The following is a 26,563-nucleotide window of genomic DNA, read 5'->3' on the forward strand; positions in this document are numbered from 1 at the left end:
CCAGCGTAATGTTCTTCTGAATTTCCTTGTTAGTTCAGTATTGAAAGCCTGATAATCAAGTAGACATCTACAATTGCATTGTTTAAGTTTTCGTGAAAAACAAAAAAAAAAGAAACCTGTAGATACCACGGAGGGAGATAAGATTGAAAAACAAAAGAAGATTAAAGCTTCCGCCTCCGTAAACATTGTCGTTAAAAGAACAGGAATAATGGAAACTGCAACACGCCGAGAAATTTACGGCAGTAGTTGCCGCAAAGGTTTGTTCATTATTACTCACATTTTTACCAATATTCTTACGGGCGTAATGACTATATTTCGCACCCAAAGACCATCCGAGCACAGCCGTCTTCTCGTTTAAGACTGGGCCTCAGTTTTAATATCATGGCATTCATGTCGTCAGAGCGTTATGTCGTCTCTTGCGGCTCCAGAGGCATAAGGCAGAAAGGCAGAGGCAGAAAGAAAAAGTGAAAATGCGGCCAGTGTCATGGTTTGCACTGCTGGTGAAGGCATTACGACAGCGTGCTCTTCTCGTGCTCTGTACGTTGCATGGTTGGCAGAGCCAGCGCACTCCCATGGGCACCGGGTGCAAGGTTCGCGCTTCTTAGATAGATTACAGCAGATGGCAGGAGAATGAATCCGTGCCATCTGCGCTTTCTTCGGACTGCTGTCCTGTTAGGAAGAGGTTCTTACCACACATGCAAATCAGCTAATTTTCAGGGCAAAGCCGCGCACAAAGCCGCCGGTGTCTGCGGCCGACAGCGGCAAGAAATTGCGCAAGTAATTCATTCCCCACATCTGGGAGTGGCAATAGAGAAGTGAAGGCGTGGAAGCGGCGGTACTAAGGAAAAAGAAGGTAGTCAGCGGCTAGAGCAATCTGAGAGACGATAACAAGAGCATTTATTCGAATATACGCCGCCGAATGGATGCCAGGGCGGCCCTTCGGTTAGGCACCCCGTGACAGGGAGCGCCAGCGTTGATTAAGATGAGAACATCGCTAGCATATCGGCCTCTGAGCAAAGAGAAGAAGGCAATCAGAGCAATAGAGCAGCGGTCAGTGAATTATGTGTTGGTCTGATTTGATTTGATTTATTTGGGTTTAACGTCCCAAAGCGGCTGAGACTATGAGGGACGCCGTAGTGAAGGGCTCCGGAAATTTCAACCACCTGGGGTTCTTTAACGTGCACTGACATCGCACAGTACACGGGGCTCTAGGATTTTGCCTCTATCCAAATTCAGCCGCCGCACCAGGGATTGAACCCGCGTCTTTCTCGCCAGCAGCCGAGCGCCGTAACCACTAAGCCACCGCGGGGGGTGTGTGTTGGTCTACCAGGCCATATTTGGCGACAATTGCACCAATGCTTTGATGCTAAAAGCTGCTGTGTTTTGTTTACAAATATAGGTTGAACCTAAGAAGCCTCTTTATTTCCAGTAAAACTGGAGATCGTATAATGATGTGTAAAATATATCTTTCCCTTCAACGTATGGAGGGCTGTCTTCAACTGCAGGTTGGAGTGTGCTGCTACATTGGATGCTAAGCTTCATATTTTAATGCGACGGCGTTAAGGCTGCCGCTCTTGCAGAAATTCCGGCGCCGTCGGGGGCATTCTGATCGAAAAAAATCTCCCGGAGAAGCAGCCTAGGTGGGCCACTTATAGGTCACGTGACCTTCAGACGTCATCACAACCTCCCCAGTGGAGTGTGAGTGAACTGACCGCCGTGGCATGTGGCAGTGAAACTGATCATTGGTCGCGAGAGGTTGCTCGGGAAACGAACCTGGATGGCACAAGCTCAGCCCGTTTTCAGGCTAACCTCTAGGTCAACAGTTGAAGCGCGGAATCGCAATAAGACGACGACAAATGCTTTGAAGCGATGCTCAAGAGTGCATCTTGAAATGACGACTGCATGGCGCGGCATGCAGCGGGCCAGCACAATAGCACAAGCGGAAGTTATGATAAATCAACCAGCGATGACAGGAAATTTAAGGCTTGTTCTGGGATGATCATGGTGGTAGCCAAAACGCAGCGTCTTTCTCTGAACGCAGCACGTATGCGAGAGGCATGGGACAAATGCGCGGTGGGTCCAATGCATGGCGATGCTCTCGGAGCGCTGACCACATACTCATGGAACGACAAGGCAATGAAGTCCATGAAAGCAATTTCCCTCCTCGTCTTGCAGTCGTTGCAACGCAGCCAAAAGAAAAACACAACTGTCACCCACTCATGCGTATCGGGAGCATTCAAAGCAAATGACGCAATTACAAAGTGTGCGGTCAAGGAAACCTCGATCAACTGCGTTACAACGGGTGTAATCGCCATTAATTTTTTCCCTTGAATTTGATGGTATCAAAGCCAGCCTTTGTAAAACTAACATAGAAAGCGAATAAAGATTATAACAACCCTATTGAAAAATCCGGTATCGCGGCAAACCGGATTTTACCGGAACATATCGGTTTCATACCGGTCCGGTATCACTCTCATACCGGCGAGACCCGTCCGGTTTGATGACTATACCGGTTCATACCGGTCCGGTATCGATCCCAAACCGGTCAGACCTCTCCGGTACGGGGCTCATACCGGGCAGTCCATTCCCGGTTCGAAGCTCAAATCGGACAGACCAGTCCGGTACGGAGCTCAAACCGGACAGACTAGTCCGGTACGGAGCTCAAACCGGACATACCAGCCTGTATTCAGAGCGATATGTGCTGCGGTTCTGGTGCTTGGTCTGCAGATTGACTGTTGTACGCCAGCAGATATTTTTTAGGGGAACGGGGGGGGGGGGGGGGGGCAGCGTGCGCATAAGTGCGATAGTCAACACATACACGGTTTTGTTAAAAGGTCTAGGAAAAGAAAAGGGCTAAGCGTGAGCTTCGCAGTGGCAAAACATGCAGTTTGTGCATGAAAGGCGGGGGCTGCTTCCCGTGCAGCACCCTGACAAAGCCAGGGCGGCTGTGTGCGGGCAACCGGCTAGTATATATCCGCCAGCAGCCTTCGTAAGTCCTTCGAAGATTACTCTGGATTTCACAGTGCAGAACTTCAAGACTGGCTGATAAACATGGCGAGACTCCGGTGACTGCGCCAGAGGCTCAAAAAGGTTTGTTGCTGTCGCGTTCATTGCAGCAACTTTCTTAATGTTCGCTAGCCGCAGCCTCTAGCGACGCATCGATGAAGAAAGAAAATTCTTGGTTTTCGTGCAGGAATTCTTTGCACTTCTTCTTCAAGTGATCGCCCATTGATAATGCAACTTGTCCAAGCGTCATCGCGAGCGGCCCCACCCTTCACTCTATCAGGAACGCATACTAATCACAAATCGCCCAGAACATTTCTATCGACAAACAAGAAAAGGTTAATTCAACGGAGCCGGCAGCTTGGGGTGTTCCCTTAAGCGCGACGCTTCGTGCTAGCTAAAAGATACAGCGCTCGAGAGAACAAAATAAAAACAAAAACCACCTGTAGAAACCTTACACGAGTAACCCGTCTTTGCGCAATTTTTTTTAAAGCTTTTTTCTTTTCTCTCCTCACCGCCTTTGCTTTTCCTGGGTCCGGTCGCAAAAAAAAAACCCTGCGCATTCCTGGCTTTTCTGTCCTGTCCCATCCAGTGCCGTTCCCCGAAGCAGCGCGGAGGCGCTCACTCTACAAGCCACGACCGAGCATTTTAAGCCGCCCTCCCGACCACGCTACCCGCGAGGCTTCCATGAAGTGGCGAGGAGGTTCCGATTCTGCTTGTTCACTGTGCACGGTCGCAGCGCGGTGACTTTATGCAGAAGCCCTCCCCCGTCTTTCCTGCGTTTGTTTGGAACAGGTTTTTCTCTCCTGCGGCTGGGAAATTGAGTGTCAAGCGATGAAGGTAGCTGCGAAAACACGCTGGCACTCGCTCGTTGGCGTTGAATTTGTGTTATACAATTTTTTGCGCCTTTCTTCGTGTTGCCTTGATCAATCCATGATCAAAGATGACATCGCCTTTCATGCATACGTCCAGTGCAAATATGGTGGAACCCTATCATCCTTGTCTCAGTGATGAATGACTTCGCTCCGAAAGACGTGAGTGGTGAACTTTTGACCGGTGGAGGCCACGGCGGTGAAGGCGGATTTTATGACGGCGACGTCGTGCTGCTAGGACGTAAGTGCGGATTTTAAATCACTCTGTTCTTTAAGTACTGCCTCCGTCTCGGGGATATGCTCGGCGTCAACAGAAACGTTCTAACTGTCCAGTGTCTTTTTAACTAAAACTTTGTAGATTGCACAGCGTAGAGGGACGGAATAGCGCAAAATTTTCTTTCAGTTACATACCGAAATTGCTTGTCCTTCATGATAACACGACTAAAATTAGTTTTATAGTTTGTATTCTTTCTTTACAGAGGCATGTGGTGTACACGTGCGAGAGCAATCATCGATAAGCGTCCTGAGGGGGACCGGCTCAAGCCCTTGAACAAACATCAAGCATCGCATCGATGCTGCGGTATGTGCCGTAAATAATGGAGGATGACCACGCAAGCATCGGAATCGTCCGAGCAACCTGTTTACACACCAACAATGTTACGACGCAGATTTTCAATACATTATTGATTCAAATATGGAAGGCGTGAGGTGCATTCACGATACTGAGCATTGCCAATGCTCAGGGCCTGGCGTCTTGAGACGCCTTGCTTGTCTGTGGCTTGTCTGGGCCCACGAGGGCCCGCAATTCAGAGCCCCGTTTGTGCTACTGGGGTATGCATTTGTAATTATTGCATACAGGTCCACCTCGGGAATGGAATTTTTATTCCTTCGGCAACGTAGGCAGCAGTTATGGTGGCACCCAAAGATTCGCGTTTCTGCAAGGACGCAGCCTTTGGACGACTCCACAACTCCTGGAAAGGAGCGTTACAGGGCAAGCTTGCCATCGGAACCTGAAGTCAGAAGCCTCGACAGTGGGCAGGAAGCCAATGAGCCCTGAAAAGCTACAAGCCATTGGCCGTAAGTTGCATGTCACAGTGCTCAATGCATTATGTTGTGTGTCAGTGCCCAGTTAAATGATAAGGTGGGGGCATTATGTATTACCAATCATATTTTCTTTTCTGCAGGTGCTTTTCACTACTTCATTGGCCAGCACCCTGTAGAGACCCCAGCGCCGGTAGATCGTCGCAAAAAGCTAAATTATTACCTCAGTGAGATGGTTCAAGATATGCGAAAAAAATAAACATCTTTTGGAGTTTTTGATGCATTATAATACTCACCAAGCTACCAATACGTGGTAAAAGCTGGGAGCAAATAACACAATTGCACATCGACTGCAATACGAGTCGCTGATAATCGCAGATTACCAGTTTCTGAGGCTCTGTATATTGCAGCATTTGGCATGTATACTTATGGCCCCAGTTTTTGGGCAGATTTAGTCCAAGTGGAATATATTTGAAGCATTTTATTCCTGCATTTGTCCTGTGATACAGGGCCCTCCTGTATAATACGGGCCTAGCCTGTAGAATACAGGACTGTCCTGTAATCCGGTATGAATTTTAAACCGGAACCGCATACCGGGTTATTGTACAGGATTTGCGATACCGGATTACCGGAGTATCCTGTACAAAACAGGAGAGTCCTGTATTATACAGGACTGTCCTGTTTTATACAGAATATTCCGGTAATCCGGTATCGCAAATCCTGTACAATAACCCGGTATGCGGTTCCGGTTTAGAATTCATACCGGATTTTTCAGTAGGGAAAACAGCTAGTGACAACTAAAACTCTTATATCAAAGCTACCGGTCTGATTTAAGGGGATGGTAAAAAGACAGGCACACGTTTGAGAAAGCAAAAGCGTCTTGAGTGTCATAAGCGTCGAACTAACACAAGGTTTCCGGTGCACATCTTCTAAAACTCACAAAGAATGCTACATTGTGTACATCGTTCGTTTAGTCATTAACATTTTAAATGTCTCTGTGAGCCATGAAAAAAGAAGTAGCGAAGCCAATGAAGCGCAGCATCGTCATTGGGGCTGGCGAGCATTTTTTCTATGGCTGAAACGTTTCGCTCGACTCGGAGTATCCAGAACCATGTTGGTGAATTGGGCCGAGACTGAACTGCACAATGAGCCCAGGTCTGAAGCCTAACAACCTTGGAAATTACATTAGGAACACTCAGAGTCGGCGGAAACGCTTATGGTAGGCGAACACTATTGCTCTATTTTTAGTGCCGTGCTTTACTTGAAAAAAAAAAAAAACAGAAAATGGCAAAGAATTCGGAACCAAGGCAGGGGAGCTTTCTGTTCTTTCGGGAGCAGAGCTGCCGACTTGGTAACGCAAGAACTCAAAGTTTCTCATTGATGGGGTCTGCGTTCGATTTTGACTCAGGTTCTATGCCAACAGATGCCCTTACAGAACTGAAAAATATTGTTCAGATTAAAGCAAGCTATAGACTCCCTCAACACGCAAGCAAAAAACGCAGCCAACTGTGGATTGCCGACTTTGGATTGCGATAATGCAACGCTGCCTTTTGTTTTTGCCGCGTTAGCAGTGTAGTCCCGTTTCAAGGAAAAACCTTTGTCTGTCTGTGTGGTTGTCCGTCTCTATCACTGTCTGTTTGTGCCTGTCTGTGTCTGTCTGTGCCTGTCTCTGTCCGTCTGTGTCTGTCTGCGGCTGTCTGTATCTGTCTGTCCGTACTTCACTCCCTGCCCACACATCCCTACCCTCCAGAAGCCGCGACGAAAACGCACCCAAAGACGCAATAGGAAAAGCTTAGTTTAAAAGCGAAATGCAAAACTGATATTGCCAATGAAGATTTCTCGGATCACATGATATGATCCCCCGAGAAATTTTTTCTCAATTTATCAGAAGTACCGATGGATAAATCTCGTGTTTATTGCGAGGCGCAGCACTGAACGAGGGGTTGATGTGCCGTTTCGAACGGCGTGACCGCTGCTTCCGTGCAAGAAAGCTAACGCAGTCATGCGAAATATTCTCAATTTTTAGTCAGAGTGGTGTTAAAGGGTGCGTTAATCATGGTGTTAAAGGGTGCGTTTGTAATCCTTTATTTTGCCTCACTGAAAATTTAAAGATTCAGTCTCGTTGTCATGTAAAAGCAAAGCACATTTACCGACAGTGACGCAGGAAATAAAGGTTGGCGGAAATTAGGGGTATTATCTACTTATGTGAATGGGGGAGGGGGGCAAGTGAGCCTTCTTTCGTAATTCCTCTTGCATGTGAATGGATACATTCTTTTGTTTTTCGTTAAACTGCAAAAAAATTGTCCCAAAAATAAAATATTGTAGTGAATGCAATACGCACCAGTAAAAAGGATCGTTGGAGCAACGGAATGTATGCTATTTATCATAGTCTACCGTATACGACTTGGTCAGTAGAAACATCTGTGGTGGAATGAACAAAATTTTATTGGCAGCGGAAGCCCCGCGGCCGCGGTGTTTCGCTTCCTCTTGAGGTGGCCGCGCGTTTCTTCTGAAACAGGTGTGATTATACAGACGCTGCTAAAACCGCGAATATTTAGAGATTTGAGTGCTTTGATTATTTAGAAGTCATTCTTAGCAGCGACAGCGTGCCTGGATAGCAACGATAATAACGCTGTCACGGAGCAATCACATAAGAAGTTTGCCACAAGTACATCACTGTCTTCAAAAGTCTATAGGAAGGCGTTTTAAATCGAAAACAAGATAGGCTCAGATTGCTGCATACCAGGCAATGCATAGAGCTCCTGCGACAGAATTCGGCTGTGCCGACTGGCGTCTTCACATGGCCTTCTTTGTGATAAGGGAGTAATTACTCATTGACGTCCACCCGATCGCAGCCATACGGCTACAAAGGAAAGCTATACAGCTTTCTCAGGAACTTCGTAGTTAAAGAAAAATTCGTCCTGGTCAGGGGTTCGAACCCGGGACCACCGCTTCACCGGAGCAGTCGCTCTACCATTTGAGCTAACCGGGACGGCAAGCTTATGGTAGGGCGATAGCGAATTGATCAATAACTCGAAGTGGGAACAGTGTTGACCAAATATTAAGGGGAATCACCCAAGGTGGAGTAGATTTGTGATAAGGGAGTAATTACTCGGTGACGTCCACCCGAGCGCAGCCATACGGCTACAAAAGAAAGCTATAAGATGGCCTTCTTTGTTTGCATCTTTTCTGGTTTCTGAATTGTTCAAAACTCAATATTTCGTTTATCTTCCTGCATCTTTTTCTTTGCCACTTTGTGCCTTGTATTACAATGCAGCCTCGTTCCGTTACTGCGCACGCCAAGATAAAACACGGCCCTGCCAATTCGATTCTCGCCAACAAGGTTATCTGTAAAACAATGCCTACCGCATGCCTGAAATGCCAGGGACCCAATACCCTATCGTAAACTAGGGATCCGCTCTATTCTTCATTTTTTACCTACGTCACGTCCCTTTATTTCGTCACTGCTGGCTCTAAATCGGAATGTTGCTCACGACATGCATAAAAGGGCGTGAAAGGAAAGGGAGCCTTTCTTTTTAGTTTGTCCAAGGCCGCTTACGTTGAATGGTATTTGGGCTCTGAAAGCGCCATACGTTCTCGTAAGCCTTGTAGAGAGTACAAGTATCATCGTAGTTTGAGAAGACACAAAAAAGAGGGCAAGAAAACACGCTAGCTTTCGGTTGTCCTCCTTTTGAACGGCAACTGCAATTAATGAGGGGAACAAGATGAGAGAAACCGACGAAATAACTCTACTCTGTGCATAAATAAGTACGTTCGATGATGATGCTGTCGATGACCTTGTGGATCAGGGGCAGTCGGTTTTCTAGACAATCGATTTGAAGGCAAGCGCTCTTTAACCCTCCAAGGGTATGGGTAAAATATTTTAGTACGACGTGACACGAAATGTAACACACGGTACACAGGTGCCAGCGTTTGGCGCTTGCATTTAGCCCACATAAGAGCGCCGAGTGCAAAAAGGCGACTATGTTTCAAGAAACTGGAAATACATATGCACTTACTCTAACCTAACGCCACCAGAAATAAGCTTGAGTATTCCCACTGCCGATCAAACCGCTTGTGAAAGCAGTGGCTCCGTATAAACAATGGCTGTCGTATATGGCAGCTATGGCATCCAGCCCACCAACCTTTCGCACTTATCACAGAACAAAGTTGCACAGAAGAAACGGGAAAGCCTCCAAGCATCAGATGTCGGTGTTTCTGGAGCGGTATTCGGTAGGTGTAACGTCGAGAAAGCCGCAAAAAATAAGCGTTCAAAAAAGGAAACGTCAGAAAAGACCCGTTGAAACTAGCAGATTTATGGATAATCCCGGTTGGCCATTTGCTCGGTCCAGCTTGTCCATGGACGCTATGTGTTGCTTCCCTGCTCTTTCGGTTGGCGGCCCGTGCGCAACTCATTTCATGCAAACGACCTCCCACATACAGAACGAGCGAAGGCCGCATAAGCTGAGTGCGGGTCATTGCTTTTATGAGGTGAGACCCCGTGGTACTTGGCGCCACCTCTGATCGTAAAATGCTCCACCGCATTCTTAGTCCTTATGTTGTATTTATCAAAATTTTCATCTTTGTTTGAACGGTTTATTGCCTCCAGTTGATATTTGAAGAAGGACGGCAGATGGGGAGAAACAAACAGTCTACATGGTAGGCGCCCTTATATGGGCGAAAGTACTTGCAAACTTGACAGCCATGTCTGCTATTTTACCTGTGTGTCAGATTTTATTTCATAGTGGGTATATACTCATAATATTTTTCTTTTTGTTTTTTGTTCTAAACGTGAATAAAATGTGTGCATTCTAGGGGCTGCTTTCCTACGTGCTGGCAGATATCCACAAAGAGGGAAAAAACAATCTTGAAATCTAGCCAGAATAAAAGCCAATCAAAAGGCCCCTCAGATCGACCTCGATGTGCCTACTAAAAATTAGGCTGTAATATCTTGCAGTATATTGTAGAAAAAAACTGTACCTAGCTTCTTTGTGACAGAACAGTCTACTTGTTATAATGATATGATTTGAAATGCACCGGGCTAGATAAAATTTGTAGGCCACAGAGTCTACTTTTGGCATTTGTAGCGATACATATACACGCGTGAAGCTCAAGATTTCTGAAGGGCGAGAAGGAGCTTCTCATCCCCCCCTGATGACATCAGTTGTTGCACAAAAGCCTCAAGCCGGACTGTAGCGTTCAAAATCCCACCTAGTGGTCAGGAAACTTCTCAAAGCTTTACATGTGAAACTGTGCAGAATGACCCATCCAAATATGTTTAGTAGTGAGAAATTGGTGGTGGCATGAGCTGAGCAAGCGGAACTCTCAATTACCACTCGATGTTTCTTAATACTTGACAGTAATTACGCACAAAAACACCAATAAACGTCAATGAATGGAAGATGGCAATGATTTGTGTATGAAGTTGAGATGGTTTCTAGCCATGTGTTGGGTAATGTTAGATACTCCGCACGTAGATGTGGACATACAGGCAGAAAAAAGTTGGAGTGAACGAACGCTGAGACTAGTCCCCAGCTTAAGGCGTCGTTGTTTGCAGGCTTCGTACTTCGTACTGCGTCGTCTTGACTCCCAGATTAAGCAGATGAGTACTACACGAAATAGAGGGATTGTTTTTATTGTATATTAAGATGTTTTAAAACACTTATTATAAAGTCTTTCTTATGTATAACGCGGTAGAAAGCTGAAAAAGTATATGAGCTGAATTAAGTAATGTATGCAGCAAGACCAAGAGGAGAATACACACGCAATGCTGAATAGAAAGAAATAGACAACTGGAAAATAGTAAAGGTGCTGGCGAAAATGCAGTCTTCAAAGAACAATAGCTGCGACCGGGACGCCGAAGTGAAAGCGATCTGGATTGCTCTCAGATAATTATCGGAGCTGGATATGCATGTTCGGTTTCTAAATATAAAATAATTTTTCTGGACTCCGTCAAAATAACCTAGGGAAACTGCAAAAACACTTTGTGTCTTAAGCATAATATTCGCGTTAGGTTCAATAATAATCTCTGGCTTTATAGGATCGTGGCTTGGTAGGTGATGCATTTCGATGGTTTTAATTAGGAGAGCATCTATGTTGTGTTCTATAACTATGTTTATTTTGTCGCAAGGCTGTATATAATAACCGAGGTCCTCGACTTCTACTTTGGCAGAATCAAGCAGCAAATTATCTTCGTGTTGTAGTTTCACACGTGAGCGTTTCTCAGATACCAGAAAAACGCAGGAGCAAATTCGAACTACACCGCTTTTAAAGCTGTACTACCTCGCTTGCTTCTAATTACTGGTACGCCGGGGGCCCCGATGGGTTTATCTTTCCCGGAGTCCCGCCACGGTGGCTCAGTGGTTATGGCGCTTGGCTGCTGACCCGGAAGACGCGGGTTCGATCCCGGCCGCTGCCAGCGAATTTCTATGAAAGCGAAATTCCAGAAGCCCGTTTACTGTGCGATGCCAGTGCATGTGAAAGATCTACAGGTGGTCGAAATTTCCGGAGCCCTTCACTACGGCGGCCCTCATAGCTTGAGTCGCTTTGGGATGGTAAACCTCCCAAAACCAAACCCAACCTTTCCCTGAGAAGTTTTTTCTGTTTGCGGAACCCAAACATCCCTGAGCTCAGGATCAGTGCCTTACCGTCGCGCTTTTTTGTTTGATACGAGCTCTGGTCATTTTACTGTCGCTTTACTGTCTTCTAAATCTTTACAACTGCCGGCCTTGTCCTTTAAACAGCTTAAGTAAGTGCATAATAGCGTATACTATATGCCGTCTCTCTTCCGTTGCAACCGTTTAACGAAGTGCGGTGACAGACCCACTGAGAACATTTTTGTATTAAAGTAGCAATACTATCACTGAGCCGAAAAGCAATACAGAACGCCTGCTGCCCGAGTAGAACCCGTAAATTGCTGCTAACTTAATGCTGGCTGATTACTCTCTGGCTTCTCACTTTATCCAGTCTGGCCTATTGCAGTGTGAGGAGAAGGCGATGAGAAGGGTGATCGATGGAAATTGATGTGGCTTGAGCGTAGAGAGGCTACAAAGCATGGCACGTTTGCGTAGCAATTGCAAGCAATTCATGTGAAATCATACGCTCAGGTGGCGTCACAAAACCGGAAGCCATGACCGAAAGTGACGTCATCGAACCGGAAGGTTTTCACAACGCCTTGATTACGACACCTCTCGGGGGTTGGGTGTGTGGTGCGCACAGAAGGGCTAAGGCGTAGTTACAGTGTTGAGGAACCGGGAATAAGGGCAAGCGTCCTCATCACTCACTATCCTCGCGAGAAACGGCCACCTGCCTTGGTAGTCGAGAGGGAGGGCAGTCTGTCGCACCGGAGGCTTCGAATCCGCCAGCCGAGTCCGTAACCAGAGGCGCTTGGACAGCCGTGCCACGCTGCGGATGATTACGTTTTTTTGCGTAGTCGCTGCTTTGTTGTTGGTGGAAAGAGAGCAAAGCCGCTGTCTCCACAGATTTCGACAGATTTCCATCCACAGATTTCGACGGCTAACGACAACTGCTCGCGCTGACTGATGCGCTTCGCCGCTAAGTTTGTGTCGACCAGTTTTAACCCAATGTCGTTAATGAGCGACGTTAATGAGCGAGCATTTAGACGTTGTGGTGTTAACTGAAATAAATGTATATAGGCCTGAGGCTCTCGGGTTTATATTGCAGGGTTTTCAGTCATTCTCGCTCTGTCGTTCCTCAGGTAGAGGTGGCGGCGTCTTAGTGTTTGTTAAAGATGCATGGTTTGTTGAGGAATTAACTTGCACTTTTATGGCTGCAGAGGTTCTTGCGCTTTCTGTTAGTAATCATGATGAGTCTTTCGTGGTTATTACTGTCTACCGTCCGCCTAACTCTGACCTGCAATTATTTCTTTCTGAACTTTCCTGCTTCCTGTGCAAACATTCTCAGAGTAATGTCATATTAGCGGGAGACCTTAACATTAACATTCTACAGCCAAAGAAAAGTGGTGTTGAGGATTATCTCGATTTATTAGCTGGTTATGGCATTGACAATACTATTCGTAGTTATACTCGCGAAGAATTTTCTGGTGCCCGGCTTACTCAGTCTTGTATTGATCACATTGCTGTAAGATGCCCAACATTAGACTTAATGGCTACAGTGATACGAGAAAAAGTGGCAGATCATTATTTTCAGGCTCTTTGTTTGGTCAGAAGCGAACCTGTAACACCAATGTCAACTGTACGTACAATAACCATACTAGACGACCGACGTGTAAATGGCCTGATCCAAAACTTTGACTGGGAAAGCTTAACAATACATCATCACACGGACGCATATGATTTGCTTGTTAAGAAATTCAGCGAAATTTACTCATGTTCCATGAGAGAGGTGAAGCAAAAACTAAGAAACCCTGAAAAGAAGTGGATAACAAATGACATGTTGGCGTTATCGTTTGAAAAAAGCAAGCTTTGGCAACTTTGTAAGAGTAGTCCCTCCGACACTGAGTTACAGAAGTTGTATCGTACAGTTCGGAATAAGCTTACATCAAAGTTAAGATTAGGAAAGCGGCGGTTTTACTCTGCTGAGTTTGTAAAATGCCGTGGTAATATGAAAAAAACGTGGGGACTTCTTCATGGCATAATGGGTAAAACTAAGAACAAAAATCTAGATACTGAATTAAGCCGTACCTTTGGCAGTGAAAGTAATCAATCTACGGCGGACTCGTTCAGCGAACAGTTTGCTACATCTGTGAAGGACTTAAAAGCACAACCGCAAGCGCCTCCGGCGCCATACAACGGTCCAAACGTATCAAACTCTGCGTACTTACCGACGGTTGATGACACTGAGTTATGGAATATTCTTCAGGTCCTCCCACTGAGCAAACCTCCCGGATACGATAAGATCAGACTACGAGATGTAAGAAATAATTACAGCAAACTAAAAATTGTGCTCCTGCATATTCTTAACGGTTGCTTCTCAACAGGGGAAATACCACAAGGTATGAAAATATCCGTTATACGGCCCATCTATAAGTCGGGCAAAAAAACTGATAAGAGGAACTACCGACCAATCGCTATATTGCCTACCATTACTATTTTAATGGAGAAAATCGTATATCCGAGCATGTTGTCGTTTTGTGACAGATTTGATATCCTAAATGGCACACAGTATGGCTTCCGGCGCGAGACTAGCACTGTAGATCTTCTAGAAGACTGTTGTGACAATATTAACATGCATATAGATAGAAATGAGATTGTCCTTGGATTGTTCTTAGACTTAACCAAAGCATTCGACACAGTGGACCACGGCATTCTGTTGCAGAAATTAGAGAACATTGGATTTCGCGGACCTTACCTCATATTTTTCTCAAACTACCTTTCAAATCGTGTTCAGGTTGTGCGAGTCAAAGATAATTTCAGCGACTTCAAACCTCTTCTATATGGCGTGCCACAAGGCTCCGTTTTAGGACCTTTCCTTTTCAATATTTATGTAAATGACTTGGCATATCTTAGACTGAATTCGGTACTTTACCAGTACGCTGATGATACAGCGCTCCTTGTTCCGAATGAGTCGTACAACAGGGCTGCAGAGCTGCTACAAGCGGATGTTAAAAAAGTGTGTGATTGGTTTTCAGGTAACCAGATTTACATTAACAAGCAGAAAACGGCTCTGGTTTGTTTTCGAAATCCGCACAAAAAGGTCACATTAAAGGAATCTGTTATTGTGCACGGTACTTTCTGCCCTAGATGTCAATGTGTTTCACTGCCCTTGTCTGAAAGAGTCAAATATCTAGGTATTCATCTCGACGCCAACATGTCTTGGTCTTTTCATGTTGAGCATCTCATCAAACGACTCCGTGTAACTTCTATGTATCTTTACAGAATGAAATTCAATACTTCTGTTAGGTTGCGTCAGCTTGTGTTTAAGGCTATAGGAGAGTCTATATTAAGGTATGGTGTCACTGTTTATGGCTCATGTGCGTTGTCTAGAAGGAGCCAAATCGATAGATTACTACACAGAATTTCCGCAAACATTTTGTATGGCACGTCTAAGGAGACCTTAGATAGTGCTGAAAGAATGATTGCAGCTGATGTGTACTTCATTCAAGATTTATTTACACATGTAGTAATTAGTAGAAACTACTTTTCTAATAACTTTAAGCTTCCTGTGAACAAACCTAAAATACTAAGAAAAGTAGAGTCGTTTAAGCTTCCCAAGATATATACACACTATGGAAAAAGGTGCCGAATGTTCTACATCCCCTTCCTTTTTAACCAGCTTCCAACAAAAATACTATCATTGCAGACTATCAAAGAGGTCAAATCACAAGTAAAATCCTGGCTAGTTACGTCTAGAACCTTTAAAACGGTACACTGACATAATGGCTCGAAACACTTCGAAGGTCTTGTTGATATGTGTTACGAAGCACGGTTGCTTTTTTTTGTTGTCGTTGTTGTTGCATCCTCATAATCTATGTATTTAACCTACTTTTTCAGTGTGTACAAGTGTGATTGTTGTTCCTATCAATATATGTTTTTGTTTCTTTTTTTTTTCTTTTATATTGCAAGCCATGTAATTTTGTCTGTACTGAGTCTGCACTTTGTTTGATTGCCGTGGCCCGCCCACAAGCACCCTGTCTTGCGCTTCCGCGGGCACACATACTTCCATGTGTAAATATGACAAAATAAATATGTATGTATGTATGTATGTAACTCGTGTTCCAGAAAAACCGGCGTTGGCGACGTCAGCCTCATTGACCGAAAGCGAAAAATCCATGAAGAATACTCAGACAAGCAACCTAAGAGGCAGGTGGGCCACCTAGGTAAGCTAAGCTTGTGACGTCGTCACAACCGGCACACCGGAGATTGCGCATACTGCGCACAGTGGCAGGTAGCAGGTACATTGATTGTTCGCTACAGTTTACTCTGCAAGAGCCACCTGGGCCACACAAGCCACACCAATGGCAGCGCCTTCCATCGTAGGTCAATGGCGCATCGCTTAACCACTGCACCACTGCGTCAGGAGTGCCATGAGGACTCCCAGGGATCTATGATTGTTTAGAGAATGACGAATTCTGCATATGTGGGCATTCATGCATTAAGCTATCGTGTCGCACCCTTAAGGCGGAGTTTAAGTGTCTCTTCCGAATTTTTTTCTGCACTTTTATTCCCTCTACCCTACGGAGCTGAGCGCACGACCCCGCTTGCTTTTTGGCCCAGCTAAGTCAGCGGTTTCATGTTAGCTCTCCGTAGCAGATCTCGGTTGCCGGCGGTGAACCTTGCCAAGACAGATGGAGACCTGATTTGTCACTGAAGATGAGGACCGTTCCGCTAGCGGCAGTCGCAGTACTCGGCGCTAAAGGCTCCGGTAGATGCCCGGGCAAGGATTCCCGCGGGAAATTTGGTTCAGTGCGAGATGTGACATCACGCATATATATGGTTTTATGGACGCAATGGTCTTACACTGCCTGGCTACTCGCGCAAACTGAGGTAATACTATGTGTTACTGATGACACTACCATGACTGACACAAATTTCAGGGCGGCGTAATTTATGCCTACAGTGCCTCGCATTGTCCTTGGGTCGGACGGGTGGGATGACGTGATCGTTATCGCTTTTTTTGCCGACTGCGTTATTTCTTTCACGCACACGCAAACGAAAGATGAACCAGAGCCAATGACATCACGCTGATGCTTAACAGTGCTACATGTTCAATTCTTATTTACAAACAGAACATTTATTCATACAAAAAAAACCATTCGCAGGAAGAAAAAATGGTTACCCAGGTGCTAAAATAATTATGAAAGTACAAAGTAAGAACTCATTGCAGCGTCAAACATGAGAAAGAAATCTGGACGAGAATATGTAATCTGGATGAAAATCCGCTCATGAGCGGACTTGATTTATTTTCAGGACCCCCCATACAGCTCCTGTCCTGAGTTCTGAAGTCTTTCCTTTATAAAAAGTTGCAATGTAAAACCAGTGGATGACAATTATACATTTCTGATTTCTGACGCCTGATGTGGAAAGAAAATAAAAACGAGATTAGAGAACCTGTGCAGGCTAAGCTATGTGGGACATATAGAGGGCGAAAAATATCGCAGAAGATTGATAAAATAGACAGAAAGTATTTAGCAGCACTTATCACGGGCAAGATAACAGAATAAAGTGCAAGATCAATCGTAGAACGCAAATCGGAATTCAAAGCAAAGCCACGTAAGTGGTGCTTTGCTCGACTGAGTCAAAATACATTTCTTGGCAAATTTTTACTTTTTATGACTGCGGTGGATGGTAGAGGGTTATGAAAGTAGTAAAGGCTAAACGAATGTGCTAATTTAGTGTTAAGCCCTGGCTTTAGCGCGGCGAGGAAATGGATCGCTGCCTCATCCATACCGGGGCCGGCAGAGCCGCAGAAACTGTTCCTCCAGGAGGTGACTCCGGACCCTGGGAAAGCGCGGTCGGAGTTCACCAGGACTGGATGGCATTAGAGCGGGAAAGCAAGAGTCAGAGCTAACACATGTCCGCAGGGACGCGGACTAGTGAAAATATTGTTTAGCAGACGGGGCACTCACTTCTTCGTCGGGATACTGGGTACCGGTCCGGAGCAGATGACCGAGGCCTGCTTGGACCCTTTACACCGAACATGTTCCAGGGACTGGTGGCGATGTCAACGCTGAATGAACGCGGCCCCATAGAGAGGCAAAGGAAAAAAAATTAAAGACCACGCAGCTCCTTTGGCGCTGCAGATCAAAATATAAAAATAAAGTACCGCATTGCAATGAGACATCCCCTGCAGAAAAAAGTATTGTGCGGAATGTCTACTAACTTGTGGTAGTAGTAAACTGGGTCTCTATCGAGAGGCAGTTTGGAGTTTCCTCGCAGGAGACTTTTTGGCGTCAGTACATCCGATTGTTTTGGGCGAAGTTCCGAATTTTCTGTGACCTATAGCCGCACGCACATTTATCTGTATGCCGAACGACTGGTGTGCGTCCTCCCGAAGCCCTTGTGCCCTCCTAGAATTCATTTCGCGCCCGAGTAATTTTGCGAACGCCCCACTTTGAACTCTCGGTGCCGATGCCGCTCACGCTTCTTGCCGATCCGCAAAATTGGCTCCGTTTGCTTCGCTGTTGTTTCCATCGCTGCTTGTACCGAAATAGTTTAGAGCGTTGGCCACACCCTGCTTATTTCTTATATTCCTTAGGTTGCCACCGAGCTTTATAACACCGCCCCCCCCCCCCCCCCCCCCCTCCCAAAGTGGACAAGAAGTCACTTTTGCAGTGTTCGTATCCATTACCAACATCAGTTTTCACTTCCTTGTGTTGGTGATAGTCGTTCTCGGGTGGTGACTTGCTTATTCTTTTGTGCAAAAAATTACATCTAAATGAAGCATCGATTTCATGATAACTGCATTATCACTGCCAAGTGCCCTAACAAATAATCAACGAAGTGAAACTACAGCAAGAATAGCTGGTCCGCTTGGGCTATACCCATCGGGTCCAAAGGCAAGGTTCAATAGGTGCCCGTACCACTGCCGATTTGACCGGCTAATTCCCTGGTAAGCGGGTGAATGACATTTCGGTTAAGAGTTGTCTTCTCGAAGTATGCGAAGTGCTGTCACAAAAAGTGAAAAATTCATTCCCAAAAACATTGCCTGCACGAATAGCCCACCACACTTCTCTTTCCGCTTCTATACATACGTATACCTCTTCCCAGAGTGCTGTGGCCGAACCTTTCAGAAGACGGCGGGTGAACTAGGAAGTCGAGCCAGTGCTACAATTATGTCGTCATTCGCTCTCCACTTCTTCATTTTGTGGCGCTAAAAAAGGGCTGCTTTGACAGACATAGGAGAGGGTATAGATGCTTTACCGGAATAATAGCAGTCACGACAGGAAGAGGTAATTAAGCAGCGACCGCGCAAAGGTGCTTGACCAAAAAGCTCATAGTTAGCGAAGGAAAACTTACAACGTTCACCTAGGTCGCTATGAGCTCGCCGCAGAGAGCCTATAGAGTTTGCGTTTTGGGCTTAATTTGTCTTTCACATGTGCCGCATCTGTTCCAATGCACGTCATCCGTAGAAGCATGCATTGATTGGTCATTCGCGCGTGTATGCATCGAAGAACTTGCAACTCGGGTGCTACAGTGCTTGTTGTTGCCGAAAATGCAATTTTTTGTTTGCGCTTTGGCATCAGTACATTTTAAATCTTTCAGGGCTCTCTGCCTGCTGCAGTCATGAATTCAAGGACGCAATTTAGGGAATTGTCATGACGGCGCGTTTTTCCTTGTAAGCGCTTAAGAGGGAACATTCTGCTTCACTACCCCCTGCCGCTCTGTTCCCATGCGGTGTTCAGCAGATGTGTTCGTGCCTCCTGTTCTTTATTTTTCTATTTGCAAAATTTTGTGGTTGCTGTAGGCTGATGAGATCCCTTTAGCCCCTTGCGGTTGTCGCTAGGCCCTGTTTCTAGCGCTTCTCGTATTCATGTTTATGGTCGCTAGTGTATTACGATTGTTTAAGCATTTATAGAGAACAGAAGCAGCGAGTCTCCGCCCTGCACCTGTAATCTCATTTCACGCGGCGACGTGGCGAAATCTAGCCCGTTACAAAGACCCAGTTCGTAAAGGCGGAGTTGGAGAAAATCTTGCTAATGACTAGGCTTTCATCAGCCCCAGTTGTGAAAGGACGTGCATGCATTTCATGGCCTGCGACCTTGCAGAAGGACGAGTATACGAGGAAAAGTCATCACCAAGGGTGTTTAGAAATAACTAGGGTTTGCTTTTTAGAAGGTGATCTAAGCATCTTATTTATTGGCGTACCCGCCTTCTTTTATCAACGTCTAAAAATGATTGGTAGGCTGTGGTGGTGAGTATGTTTATAAGAAAAAAAACAAAAATAATTCTTCGTTGATTTGTCATTGCTTGAAGGCTCACCTTTTCGTACATATGGCTGATATGAGGCTAGATAACCATGATCAATCGACATATCAAGTGAGGCATGCTTTTTTATATGCTCGTGTCATTTCTATACAGTTGACCTCATCTTTGTGTTTTCATGCCGATACTTCTCATGAGAGAGTTAAATATTGTAAAATTTCTGGCGTACTTGCGTACTGTCAAAAATCAGCAGTTGGGATGGCGCCATTCATTGTACTAATGTACAAAAAGACGTAAGCCAACAGCCACCCAAACCAAGGAGCATAAGGGACTCCTTCGAAGGTCCTGGGTTTGGATCCTGCTGGTAGCAGGTGGCTGTTTTTCTTGTGCTTTCTATTCAATTAATCTCCCATTCATGAACATCTCAAATTTAAAAATAAAAAAAATCTCTATCCTCCTTGGTTTAGGTGGCTGTTGACTTCTCTTATGTATGTCATAAAGATCTCCCCTTTTCTCTTGCCTGGTAAATATTTACAAGAGGGCTAACGTGCTATGCGACATCGACAAAGATATACGTCCCAGAGCGTGAGTGCTCGTGAATTTTCTTGCGTGTGTGCATGGAAAAATGTATACATCGATAGTATTACAGACTCCAAAACAGCAACCCGCTCAGTCGTTTTGGCGTTCGTCTGTTGATCCCATGGTCGCGGTTCCTATACCGGAGGCGGAAGCCATACTTCGATAAAGAGAGAATTCAAAATATTAAGAGCTGATCGGTGGACCGATCCGACGGAAATGCGTATCATCATCATTATCATTATCATAAGAATAACCAAGCCCACTACTGGAGAAAAAACTCTCCCATATCCCTCAAATTAACCCTGCCTTGTGCCAGCTCTAGTCACCCTATCCCCGAAAACTTCTTAATCTAAGCCGCCCCCTTAACTTTCAGCATCTTCCTGCTACGTTTGCCTTCTCTTGGTATCTAGTGCGCTATCCTTAACGGCCATGATTCATCTAGCCTTCGTATTACATGCCCTGCCCCAGCCGATTTCTTCTTCCCGATTTCGACTAGGGTGTTATTACCCGCCTTTGTTCCCTGACCCATTCTGCCCTCTTGCTGTTTCTTAAAGTTACATCTATCACCTATCATGGCGTCAAACAGGCAGATTCAGAGAGACAGGCAGACAGAGAGGAGGGACCGAGACAGGGACAGGGAGAGAGAGGCAGAGAAATACGGAGAGAAAAATGGAGACAGACGGAAAGAGAGACCAAGAGAGACCGAGAGAGAGACAGAGAGAGAGAGGGACACCGAGAGAAAGACAGAGAGAGTGAGAGACATACAGAGAGTGAGAGACAGAGAAAGAGAGACACAGATACAAACAGACAACGGCTAAGTGCGGGGGATGCCACTGTAAGTGTAGCGCACTAAAAAAGAAGGTATGGGAAAAGACGGAAGAGACACCGATGCGAACGCGGGGGAGCAAAAGTGCCGCGGCGCGTACACACGAGCTTACTACTCACATATGTGAGGGACAGAGGAAGCGCGGGCGGGCATGCGACTAAGGCCCGCCCGCCATCTTTGATATAAAATTCACATGAAAATGTCTGATGCTTAAGAGCGTGGGAAGGGTGCAATACTTTGCTGTCGGCAGCGATGCTTTGGAGGTTGCGAAAGAATACGTAAGGTTATGTGTGGCTATTAGTGTCCGTATATCTGGATTACGAGAGTGGAATAGCTACGAAAATATCATATGAGTTAAACTTAATTTGCAGGTAGCCTGACGCGAAAAATAACAACCCAAAAATATTCCTCGAGAGAAATGTACATGGTTGTTGTATCTTGCGCGTAAGCAACCATGATGCGCGAACTTAGGGAATAACTAGAAAGGTTGGAAGTATGTAGCGAAAGTTCAGTGATTCGCGGATATGAAATGATCAGAGCAACTTTATAGAAAGAAGAGAACATGGTGGAACAGTAGATTAGAAAAGAAACACGGGTGAATGATATTCCATCTCTATTGATGAAAATGAAGTGTACATGCTTAAGCCTTAGAAGCATGCACAAGCTTATAACACGTAACAAATAGGAAATAAACATAGTTTTTTATGAAAACGAAGTAGATTTCAACAATAGGTAGAAGTAGCAGGAGGCGGCAGGTAAAACTAAATAGTTCGTGACCACACGTTGCATTTAACTGCATAGAAGAGGGAAAATCAATTAGTGGGTGCTTTGTCTTTCATTGGAGGTAGCGTGGCTCATTACGATGATGATAATCATGATTACAATGGTGCCCCTACTCTGTCTAAATTGTAAAAGCAGTGATATTTAGCGTGCGAAGTCATGCTTCCTCAAAACCTGGTTCCTAAATGAAAAAGGAAATAAATACGACTCTGCAAGTTGTGCAGACGGGTGGTCGTTCGCTAACACGGGTGGATTTATCGATCGGGCTAATGAAGGCACAGTCACATGTTAGCGGTTTGCGGTTTCCAGGCAGCCCGAGATTTTACCACGCACGCAACTATTCCTGACATCGGCACTTGGCTTAATATGTTTCCAGGAGAGCGTAGTACATTCAGTGTGGCTGGCAAAAAAATCCAAACTATAATTAGAACCCAGCCTCGGCTCGAGAGGTACGCGTGGAGTGAAGGTTGGGGAGACCTTCGCTGCCGTCCGTTATTCATTTATCAGCGGCCCGATGTGAGAACCACTGGAAACATTAATCACGACAACACGTTGTAACGAGTTTGGAGTCATTTATACCCGCAGCTGCTGACGCTAAGCATCTACACACGCCCGTGCAGCAGTATCCGGTGTAGTTCGTCTGTTTCTGCTACGAAGCCCGCTTTTTGCTTCGCGTTGGAAAATCACCGCACCTAAAGGGAGTGAAGAGAGTGTATTCTTCCTGCGCATGCACCTACCTTCTTACTGCCGCTAATACTGAAGCCAATGCATTTTCAGACCACTGTCTGAAGGTACTTAACAATCTCTCCTTGATGCTATTTAATACAAATAATTACCACGTGGCTTCTAAAGCAATTATTAAATGTGCGCTTAAACAATAGAGACCAAAATTATAGATAAACAGTGACCATGAGAAGGGATTAGCGCTTCCAATTATTCTTGAAATTTTGATCTCAGGCATACACAGGGCAAAGTATTCTTTATGCATCTAGTGCATCAAGATAATTTAGCGACTTTTTTGCCCGAGAACCACACCTCTCTCGGAGGCGCAAAAGCCTTATCTGGCAAACCATATACGACTGACGATTAACTTTGACTAATTTATTTATATCATTATCCTCAGGCTCTCAGGACAATAGGGAGGGGAGTGGGTTACAATGCGGAATGTGGAACATAAAAGAACAGCGGTAAATGAACATGTAAATCTGAGAATATTTGAGGTTGACGGAAAAAAATAACAGAAGGTTACATCACAACATTAAAACCATTTGAGAGCATATAGTGCAGAGTATAAAAATAATAACCAGATGAGCATACAAATTATAAATGCGTGTTAAGCAAGAATGTTTTTAAGATTAACAAACATTTATTGAAAGAAGCACTGCTGAAATTTGCAGTCCTGTGGTGTCGACAAAATATTTTAACTGTATTTAGTTGGTGATAGCGGCTGGCAGTTATGGACCTAGCCGAGTCCATAGCTCGCGGGACTAATAAAAAAAATGCGGGGCCTTTTTGGCGGTGGCATAAATCTAGCCTTTAAAGGGAAACTGCATAGGTTTTAAAAATCAACGAGCTTAAGAGGGTCGAATGTATGAAACTTGCAGGTAAAGAATGTGAAATCTTGTTGAGCTATCACTTGAAATAGTGAAGTAATCTCCGATTGAAATCCCGACGCCCTTCAAGCTTCTCTGCAGCTCATAACGCCAAGTGGGGGGGGGGGCGCATGATGACGTCATCGAAGGTATTGATACATTTACAATGCACAATCGCCTGCTTTGAAGGAAAAAAGCCAACGCCACCGAAGGCACAACCTGCCGAGATTTGTTTGGCAATGTCCAACGAGTCAGGGCAGCGTGTGGCTGGCGACAGCGGTAATATGAAATCATACCTTCTGTGACGTCACCCTGAACTTCTCTGCACTCCTCTGGTGAGGTAAGGAGAAGCGCGAAATTCAATCGTCGATTACGTTTCTACTATAAATGCTAATGCAAAAACACTTGGCATGCCTTACCTACAGCCTATACAGATTTTAATCCTTAAATATCGCAAAGTGCTCAAAAAAGTGCTGCAGTTGCCCTTTAACAGAGCCTTTTCAGTACTACTACCAGTTCACAAACGGCACCGGAAGCTGTTCAGAAGGCGTTTTATCACACAAGGTAGCCATATGCCTTTTTTTTTTTTTGCCATGGCATCCACTTACCATAAACTTGCTTCTGACTGGCGCGATAGAAAAAATTATTGTTTACATTTTGTTGATTTGACTAACATAATCGAATAAGCCCCAGCATAGGGTAAGGGCTACTGTGTGCAGTTGGTTTTAGATTAGGGTTGTGTTTCGTTTGCCGATAATTTCTCTTCCTTACTTAATGTCCTTCACGGTGATGTGCATCAAAGCCCTAAATTATTCGTGTGGCCCACTTTGTAGGATGGATTTTGATTTTAGTTTGATGAATTTCAGTGCTTCCAACTGTTTTACTCAAGTGTTATAGTGAAGATTCCGTCTCTGCTGAGATCTCACTAGTTCACATCGGTTTCCCTGCCAGATAGGAAACGCAAAGAACGGGCAACAGAGTCATGAAAACGTAAACAAGTAAAGAGATTCAAAGACATTATATTGTCACGTAGTGGTGACTGGAGTCGGGCGAACAGAAAAACAGTGAGAATGTCTTCGAAACGAAACTCTTTATTTGTTCTGACTTGCGCCCGCAAAGAACTGAATCACTCGGCGGCGGCGTAGCAACACCGTGCTCGGCGGTCGTCGAACAGAATGCCCGCCGCTGTCGGCCGTGCTCTTTTTAAATCTGATAGCGAACATTCGAGATAAAGCTTGGAAAGTTACTAGAACATTCTGGCACAAAGTAGAATCCTCTCCGCCTAGATGCGATCAATCGAGATAAATCTAGGTGCGTCTTGCGTCACAAACGAAGCGATAAAGCGGCGTGCCGGCAGCCTTGAAGCATGAACAAATAAACACAACAAACAAACGCTACAAAAATTCGCGGCATTACTCCCCTCTCAAAGAAGCATCGACTCGATGCATTAGAACATAATGCGGCTATAAACAATAAAAAACGGATTGCGCAAAAATAAACACCGAATGTGGAAACACGGCGTCCTTTAGCGTGCATGATAGGGCTTTAGGCGTACGACACGGTAATATCACATAGGGGGAATATGCGGCAATACGAATGGAATGCGTGGAACTTTCATGGACTCATACTAATAAAAAACTCCGCGCTTTCGCGAGCAAAAGCGCAGAGCCCTGATCGAATGTGTTCAACAAGCGCCCACGGCAGGAGCTGCTGGAGCTACAAACTGGTGCGGGCCTTAGGGATTTCGTGCCTGTAGCGAGCGTGTACCCGCCCCTCCTGTCACTTGATGAATGCCGCAGTGCGACAGCCTAAATTGTATTTTCACCGTATTTCACCCTTTTTTCATCGTTCCTCAAGTGCAAAATTCCTTCTGTTCTACAACCACGCAGTACAGATTTACGTGATTTCCTTGCTGCTCGGACTTCCTAGTTCCTTAGCGGAATGCTTACCGCTATCTGTGCGTAATTTATTTTTGACATCTTGCTACCCTTTGTTTTTCATGCTTTGTTCGCCGAAGGGGAAAGGAATGCAGCGAACAGGACAGGACAGATGTTTACTGATTCACACTAACGGGTAACGTCGTAATACAGACCTGCATGACACTAAAGAGGCGAACATGTTTTTGGTATCTCTATTGTATGTTTGAACGAAACCCACTACGGACAGCTTTCTCGGCTTGGGGGGGGGGAGGCAGGTGGCAAGTAGGTGTTCGAGAATTATGACAGCGAATAAAAAAATATGGGGAAGTGGCAAGCATCTTTCACAACATCTCTGTGTTAGTTGCTCCCAAAACGTGACTCGCAGATGGTAAGCTTAAGCGCCATGTCAAAGTTGCTTGATGAAGAGGATTTAAAACTACAAAAAAGATGCTCACGTTAAAGTTAACTCGTTAATTGGAGTTTTAACATCCCGAAGCAACTCAGGCTATGAGGGACGACGTAGTGAAGGGATCCGGAAATTTCGACCACCTGGGGTTCTTTAACGTGCACTGACATCGCACAGTGACAAGGTTGTCATAGTAATGAGGTTTTTGGTCAATCGGGAATAGCCTGTTAGATGCAAGTCATAGTTATGAAGCATGGGACGTGCTAAGCACACTGAGACATTTCTTGTGAGCTCGTACCAATGAATTGTAGGAGGCACGGGGAGTCAGTGATTGCTCCACATGATTCAGAGCGGAACTCTGTAATGTTTGCCTGGCAACAACACTAATCAACTACAGGTGACTTTGAAAATATTCAACATTAATTCTAGAAATTGACAGAATAAGTACCATTATTTTGTTGCCTAGTGCTCGTTAAATTTGCACCAGTGTCTTCATACAATATTAAATTTGCCGGAAAAATCTTTATTTGTGATGAAAGCAAAGCTTCAACCACCCGCGATGTATTGCCAAGGGAGTTTAATTAATCGGTGGTACTTTCATAAGTGAAGCGTCAACGGAATCACGTTTTCAATGGGCTGATTAACAGACAGAGGCTTTTCTCGGTACTTAAAAACATAAATAAGCAATGAAAGTAATACTCC

Source organism: Amblyomma mixtum, chromosome 6 (assembly GCF_055824585.1).
Source record: "Amblyomma mixtum isolate Tamu chromosome 6, ASM5582458v1, whole genome shotgun sequence".
Taxonomy (NCBI): Eukaryota; Metazoa; Arthropoda; class Arachnida; order Ixodida; family Ixodidae; genus Amblyomma; species Amblyomma mixtum.